The sequence below is a fragment of the Homarus americanus genome, unplaced genomic scaffold (assembly GCF_018991925.1).
Source record: "Homarus americanus isolate GMGI-L3 unplaced genomic scaffold, GMGI_Hamer_2.0 scaffold726, whole genome shotgun sequence".
NCBI classification, from domain to species: Eukaryota; Metazoa; Arthropoda; class Malacostraca; order Decapoda; family Nephropidae; genus Homarus; species Homarus americanus.
In genome coordinates this window covers 212,501-220,987 of record NW_024742580.1, presented here as the reverse complement: position 1 = coordinate 220,987, position 8,487 = coordinate 212,501, and the positions used below count along the sequence as shown (strand labels likewise).

Genomic DNA, 8,487 nt, shown 5'->3' with positions numbered 1-8,487 from the left:
GGTATTTGGTTACTGTATATTCTTCTATATCTTCACTACCTTTTTCTTTGTCAAGTCAGGTGCCAAAAGTTATCTGGCAGCTATGATTAAAAGATTAGGAATTGTCTTCAATATTCACGTGGAAGTTAAGGGATATTTTTTATTTACATTTCGATTTTTGTGGAAGGGAATATATATATTTTTTCGGTCACTTTTCCACAAACTTGGTTAATAAGTTTTGTATCGCTCTTAAACATTCATGAGGATGTCGCAGAATAAGTTAGGTATTTATTTAGTTTTTTGTTGGTGGGGACTGGGTGAGTTAGTTGGTCAAGTACCAATTTCTTTTTCGTTTTCATAAAATTATACAAAATAGGTAATGTATGGCCGAAGGAGGGAGTTAAATACTGAAGCTGTCATGTTGGGTTTTATTTTTTTTATTTTTTCTCAGGTTAAAAAGAAAGTTAAGGCAGACATGCAAGGGTAAGGTGAGGATCGGTGTGGTGCTGTGTGTGTGTGTGTGTGTGTATATATCTCTCTCTGTGTGTGCGCACGGTTGGGGCTGGTGCAGCACTGAGGCGGCGCTGTGGGTGCTGTGGTGGTGGTGGTGGTGGTGGTGGTGCAGCTGCAGGCCAGGCCGGGCTTCACTCCTACCCCGCTCTTAGTTCCCGAGGTGACAGGGCGCGCGGCCGGCCAGTCGTTCCGTTACCTTCCACTCTGCGATTCTTGGCTAACTCTCCCCCCACCCCTCACCTCTCCCACCGCTCACTCCCTCTCCCGCAACAAGGCTCCTCATCGCCTCCTTCAGTGCGCCATACTATTAGTGGAACAAGAGCCAATCACTGTCATCACCCGGTGTATATCATAAGACCTGGAAAACTAAACTGTGGTGTGGTATTGTGCATAATGACCCAGTGAAACGAACCCCGTAAAAATAATGTATGATTTTAGAGAAGTGGATCGTGAAGTGGATATTTGTAAAGCCATCTCTAATAGTTACGATGTTTTTCCAGTGACGAAATGAAGGCCAGAGTAAACACGAGTGGATAGGTGAACCTTGGTGAGTACAACAAACTTTTTTTACTTGTTAATTTAAGTTTTCGTTTGGGGTCCAGATGTTATTATTCTCCAAGGAACAGAAATTATTATTATCAAAAGTTCAGGTTAAAGTTTTCATCTGTTGTTATTCTCCTTTATGTTGGGTAAAATAGTTGTCTAGTTAAGGATTTGACAACTGACCTGCTTGTTAGTGCTGTGAGGGGTCGTGACGAACTACAGCACCACGTACCCACACAACACAACACTACAATATTTTTTTTCATTAGTGATTAAAAAAAAAATACCACGTTATAAGTTACGAAAGTAGACTTATTCGTTGTTGTTAAGTAAGCTGGAGGACTTACTTAAATTACTACAATAGTTCAGTATTATATATTCAGTTCATGTAGTGCGGTAAGTAACAATGACTCGCTTCCAAATTGAGAACAAACCTGGTTACTGCTGCAATATTAATCCAGTTATTTACTTAGGTACAAATAGCTACTTACATTACTTAAATTACTTATCTGTTGTTACTGTTGGCGACGTTGAGATTCAAGTTATTTATACAGTGTTAAAGTACAAACAATATAATTACTTAAATTACTTAAAATTACTTGTATATTCTTAGTGTTGGCGACGTTGTAAATCAAATTATATAGAGACATTGAGTAGAATTGTCTTGCGGCTCTGTTGGTAGCGAACGTCTTAGGCAAATTGAACATGAGAAATGGTGGCCTCCTTCAGTAACGTAGATCATTATTAGTGTCAGGAACGAGGACATCCACCACCCACGTCACCTATTCCTTCGTCAGATACCAACACAACAGTTATAGAGGGACTTTAGGGTGATTGATCTTTAGGTGAAATGAGCTAAGATGGAGATTCTTTAGGGGAAATAAGCTGGAGTGAAGATTATTGAAGGGAAATAAGCTGGGATGGAGATTATTGAGGGGGAAATAAGCTTAGATGGAAATTCTTTAGGGGAAATAAGCTGGAGTGGAGGTTATTGAAGGGAAATAAGCTGGGATGGAGATTATTGAGGTGTTGTTATTCTCCTTTATGTTGGGTAAAATAGTTGTCTAGTTAAGGATTTGACAACTGACCTGCTTGTTAGTGCTGTGAGGGGTCGTGACGAACTACAGCACCACGTACCCACACAACACAACACTACAATATTTTTTTTCATTAGTGATTAAAAAAAAAATACCACGTTATAAGTTACGAAAGTAGACTTATTCGTTGTTGTTAAGTAAGCTGGAGGACTTACTTAAATTACTACAATAGTTCAGTATTATATATTCAGTTCATGTAGTGCGGTAAGTAACAATGACTCGCTTCCAAATTGAGAACAAACCTGGTTACTGCTGCAATATTAATCCAGTTATTTACTTAGGTACAAATAGCTACTTACATTACTTAAATTACTTATCTGTTGTTACTGTTGGCGACGTTGAGATTCAAGTTATTTATACAGTGTTAAAGTACAAACAATATAATTACTTAAATTACTTAAAATTACTTGTATATTCTTAGTGTTGGCGACGTTGTAAATCAAATTATATAGAGACATTGAGTAGAATTGTCTTGCGGCTCTGTTGGTAGCGAACGTCTTAGGCAAATTGAACATGAGAAATGGTGGCCTCCTTCAGTAACGTAGATCATTATTAGTGTCAGGAACGAGGACATCCACCACCCACGTCACCTATTCCTTCGTCAGATACCAACACAACAGTTATAGAGGGACTTTAGGGTGATTGATCTTTAGGTGAAATGAGCTAAGATGGAGATTCTTTAGGGGAAATAAGCTGGAGTGAAGATTATTGAAGGGAAATAAGCTGGGATGGAGATTATTGAGGGGGAAATAAGCTTAGATGGAAATTCTTTAGGGGAAATAAGCTGGAGTGGAGGTTATTGAAGGGAAATAAGCTGGGATGGAGATTATTGAGGGGGAAATAAGCTTAGATGGAAATTTTTTAGGTGAAATAAGCTGGGATGGAGATTATTGAGGGGGAATAAGCTGGGATGGCGATTATTGAGGTGAAACAAGCTGGGGTAGGAGATTCTTCAGGTGATCAATCGTTTAAACGAGAATACACCTTAAAATAATTCTTGTGTAAATATAAAAATGACATGATATTGTAAATTGTGAATGACAAATCCAAAAATATATCAGGGACATATATTGTAAAAGTGTAAGATTTCGTATTTTTATTGTTTAACACACATACACATATACACACATACGCATATACGCATATACACACATACACACATACACACATACACCGATACATCAACTTATAGCCAAATTTCACGGTGGTAAGGTCTTATTCCACTTTGTCAACGATCATAAAATATTAAGTAAGGTTCTAATTCAGTTTAAGAGGCTATACAGTAACGCGTTGTTACTTTATACAGCACACCGTTCTTCGTTCTGGGATGCTTGGCTATGTCATACAATGGTTATCACAAATCACTGAAAAAAACAATACTCGGATATTTTTTTTTTTACGTAAAATAACACGAGTCACAGTCACCCAGCCAGTGACCCAGCCAGTGACCCAGCCAGTGACCCAGCCAGTGACCCAGCCAGTGACCCAGTCAGTGACCCAGACAGTGACCCAGCCAGTGACCCAGACAGTGACCCAGCCAGTGACCCAGCCAGTGACCCAGCCAGTGACCCAGACAGTGAGCCAGGCAGCCACTCAAACATTCCAGCGTGTAAAACCGAGAAAAATGAGAACAAATTTAGGCATAACATGAAAATCTAGGTTAGATTAGGTTAGCTTAGGTTAGGTTAGGTTAGGTTAGATTAGGTTAGCTTAGGTTAGGTTAGTCTTACCCAGAAGAGGGAGTTATCGTATCAGGAGCGATGACAGATGAACACGGTCCTCTCCAATAATGAACAAGATGTTATAGGGAGATTATAGATGATGGATGGAAGATTATTTATGAGATGTGAGTAAACATGATAGATGATGATACTACTATTCTATAATGAGTTGGGGTGTTATAGAGATAAACGCACAGAATGATAACAGTATAATGTTTCTCTAGCTCTATAATTTATAATGAAGTAGACGTTATATAAGACCATATAAACAACAGCTAACCGCCTCACTTTAACCACGAATGATGATCTTGATTCAGCTCTCGTTAACCAGGTGTTGCAGGTAAACAAATCAAGCACAGGTGTAGGGATAGTGGTAGTAGGGATTGTGGTAGTGGTGGTAATGATGATGGTTGTAGGGATAGTGGTAGTAGTGGTAGGAATGCTGAGACTGGTGATGGTGGTAGAGGGTGTTAGTGATACGGGTGGTAGTAGTAGTAGTGGTAATAATATAAGTGGTGGTAGTGATGGTGGTAGCAGGGATTGTGGTAGTGGTGGTAGTGATGGTGGTAGCAGGGATTGTGGTAGTGGTGGTAGTGATGGTGGTAGCAGGGATTGTGGTAGTGGTGGTAGTGATGGTGGTAGCAGGGATTATGGTAGTGGTGGTAGTGATGGTGGGAGCAGGGATTGTGGTAGTGGTGGTAGTGATGGTGGTAGCAGGGATTATGGTAGTGGTGGTAGTGATGGTGGTAGCAGGGATTGTGGTAGTGGTAGAAGTAATGATAATGATGATGATAATAACAATAGTGAAGATATACAACACACAAACACTGACTTAAAATTAATACAAACTTCAATTATAAAATATTACGACCATTATTATCTTCAACTTTATTCAATTAAGGTTAAAGCTCTCTCAGACGCACGGTAATGACCTTACCTAGTGGTTAATGTTTCTCTATAAAGTGTAACCAAAGTGTGTGTCAATATAATGTGGTTAGGATAGGTTAGGTGAGGTTAAGATAGGTTAGTTGAGGTTAGGATAGGTTAGGTGAGGTGAGAGCTTGTTTCCTTGCGTCCCACCACCTGTCTGTCTGTCTGTCTGTCTGTCTGTCTGGCTTACGTTATGTTCCTCCTCCTCCTCCTCCTCCTCCTCCTCCTCCTCTTCCTCCTCCTTCTTCTCTTCCTCCTCCTCCTCTTCCTCCTTCTTCTCTTCCTCCTCCTCCTTCTTCTCCTCCTCCTCCTCCTCCTTCTTCTCTTCCTCCTCCTCCTCCACCTCATTCTTCTCCTCCTCCTCCTCCTCCTTCTTCTCTTCCTCCTCCTCCTCTTCCTCCTTCTTCTCTTCCTCCACCTCCTTCTTCTCTTCCTCCTCCTCCTTCTTGTCTTCTTCCTCGTACTTATCCTATTCCTCTTCTTCTTCCTCTCCTCCTCCTCCTCCTCCACCACGCTCGAGTGAGGATATATTTATGAAATTTATGAGTTTACTTATGAAGAAAACAACATATATATATATATATATATTCAACATTGTTGTAATTAATGAATGTGAATATTTACATTATACAGTTTAATAAATGTGCATATTACTAATAGAAAACAACTGTACACTGAGCTTTTATATTATTCATTATTTATTATTTTTTTGCAAACATTTACCAGATATTAAAAATTTCATAATATTTCAGGATACAATATACATTATAGCCTGACTAACATATAATAATAACTAGGTTTATAGTTATGTTAATTATTCACTAAGGTAAACAGTGTACATACCTGAGCATACCTGGCCTGGACCTAGAGCCTATCCTGACCTACTTTAACCTAACTTAATCTAATCTACCATAATCTAACCTAGGTAATTTAATCTACCTAAACCCAACCTAATCTAATGTAATTTAACCTATCCCTAACCCAACCTAACCTAACTTAACCTAACTTAACTTTCCCCTAACCTAACATAACCCAACCTACCCCTAACATTACCTAACCTAACTTAACATACCCCTAACCCAACTTAACCTATCCCTAACTTAATATAACCCAACCAAACATAACCTAACGTAACCATCCCTGCAACTTTCATATGCTAATTCGATTCCTGTTCCGGCTTCGTCTTTGCTCATGGGATTTCCAGGACTAAGAGACACACATCAAGTCCCTCCTACCTAGACCTCAGAGATTTCGGCTTAAATGTCGTCGATATTGCGGTGAGACTCGACCGTGGCTGCATGTGACCTTTCACCCTTGACGTTACTGAGGAGAGAATTACCATACGAACGTTTGAGAAGTCTGGAGTTGTCACCGTATCTTCCTTTGTTGGTTTTATTACGTATTCTGAATTTTCTCTTTTGGTGTTGTTCCATTTTTTCTCCATATTATGTAAGTTTTTTTTTTTACCCTAGTTGTGTGTATGTGTGTGTGTGTGTGTGTGTGTATGTGTATGTGTGTGTGTGTGTGTGTGAGGTGGTGGTTTTTGTATCGAGGAACTTTTCTGCCATGAAGCCTTTGTACCCAGGAACTACTCATGAACTTCGTCCCAATAAACTTTCGTACCAATAAACTTTCGTACCAATAAACTTTCGTCCCAATAAACTTTCGTCCCAATAAACTTTCGTACCAATAAACTTTCGTCCCAATAAACCATCGTACCAATAACTCACAATCTCCCAAAACAATCTGAAAACATAAGAATAAACATCATATGACGAAAAAATAATAAACATCTTCACTTATCTTGTTTTTACTTTTATTTTCCAACACTCAACTCCTATCAAGTAACGAGGTTCAGTCTCCTCAAAATACCGTATGACGTAAAATATTCTAAAAATAATTAAATCCTACACCCCCATCATGGCACGTGTCCTGGAGGATGTAGGAGCTATAATACGATATCCTTAATGTGTTTATATTGAAGAATGTATATGAGGAGGATATGATGTCGAGGCGTGACACTACCCTGACGGTGCTATTGAAAGCCACCTCCTCTGAGCTACACGGTCACCTGAAATTTCCATGGTACAGAATTTAAAGAGGTTCTGATATTTCATGGTCCCGTCACTTTTTTGGGCTCATAAGACAGAGTGTAGTTAAGAAATAGTCGTATGAGAAAGGAGTTAATTTTATGTACTTGGTTGTTAGGATTTTGTTTTCAACCATGAGATGATGTAATGGTAAATATACAGTGAGTAATGACGATGAATTAATAGTTATAGTACCTGGACTTATGGGACTTTCCGGCTGGGACTTTCCTGACTTCTTGGACTTTCCGGACTTCTGGGACTTTCTAGATTTCTGGGTCTTTCCGGACTTCAAGGACCTTCCCAGACCATCCCACAAAAGACAACATACCCAGATTGTTGTTGGGTTGTTGTGGTAGTGATATATCTGGACACTTGAGCGGCCAAAAGCATTAAGACTCGTTCACTAAATCAGTTTCCACGCTAGATAACAACTCCCATTAATTAAGGAGGAAGACATTCTTTCTGTTCAGTGTTGGGGAAATATTATGGTCGACCAGAACACCTTGTCTTGCTGGGCTGGAGGCTATGAGTCTTAATAACAACAGATAATATGAGCCTTGGTGTGAAATATCTTCATGAGGGGATATAATATTCTTCATAAATATATAATTCCTTAAATAATTATTGGATTATTCAACTTTTTCTGCTTCGATTAATTTTTACAAGAGGATTTTGTTGTATAGTTTTGAGTGAAGATATAAAAGATAATATTTTCCATTAATTTAGAAGTATCTGTATAACCACTGTGCTTTAAATGTGTCTCAGTTAATAGTAAAAGAGAAACACGACCAAAGAAGAGCATCAGTGAGAGAGAGAGACAAAGGTTCCTCACTAGTATTTGCTCTGCTTGGACCAAAAACCCACTTCATCGGGTGACGTCCCCCTCCCTCTCATATTGGTTCGTTGTTGACTCACTCGCTCACCTCTCCTCCTTCACTATTATATGAAGGTGAATTTCTTACTTTTCAGGAGACGATGATAACTCCTTCGGGTATAAACAAATCATTATATACCGGATGATGTTATGATATGAATAAACTGAATTACTATACAGAATTCAGTATATTTCTCCGTCTTATTCAATTCGTCGTGTAGTAGCGAGTGTTTGTTTGTTTACATTCACCATCACTATAAACCCGTAAACAAACAATAAGTCAACAATATTTATTAATGTTTATTGATGTGGTTTTAATCCCCTGAGTTGACGTTCGTTTTACACACACACACACACACACACACACACACACACACACACACACACACACACACACACTTATTATACATATCCGCTCCTCTGTTTTAATTAAGGACTGAAACAAACAAACAAACACATAAACAAACACGAGAAACACATTGTCCTTGTTAGTGATGATAATTACTAATACTAATTATTGGACTTAAGACTTTCATCACGGGAAACAAAAATAATCTTGTACGGAAGGAATTATTTTATCCTTTGTTTCTATTGTGTGTGTGTGTGTCTGTTTATCATTGTCTGTCTGTCTGTCTGTCTGTCTGTCTGTTCTGTCTGTCTGTCTGTTCTGTACGTCTGTCTGTCTGTCTGTCTGTCTGTCTGTCTGTCTGTTCTGTCTGTCTGTCTGTCTGTCTGTCTAT

At 38.9% G+C, this 8,487-nt stretch overlaps 1 protein-coding gene across 7 annotated transcripts in view; it reads left to right on the top strand.

The window, feature by feature from the left end:
- The first annotated feature begins 603 nt into the window (after positions 1–603).
- LOC121876955 (glutamate receptor ionotropic, kainate 2-like) overlaps positions 604–8,487 on the top strand; it is a 152,537-nt gene continuing 144,653 nt past the window's right edge. For 2 of the 7 annotated variants that reach the window (XM_042382541.1, XM_042382543.1), the window contains exon 1: positions 605–1,039. The gene's annotated coding sequence lies outside the window, so the exon portion shown is untranslated. Of the gene's footprint in view, positions 1,040–8,487 lie in introns of all 7 variants that reach the window. The other 5 variants (XM_042382537.1, XM_042382535.1, XM_042382538.1 and 2 more) reach the window with 4 other exon arrangements.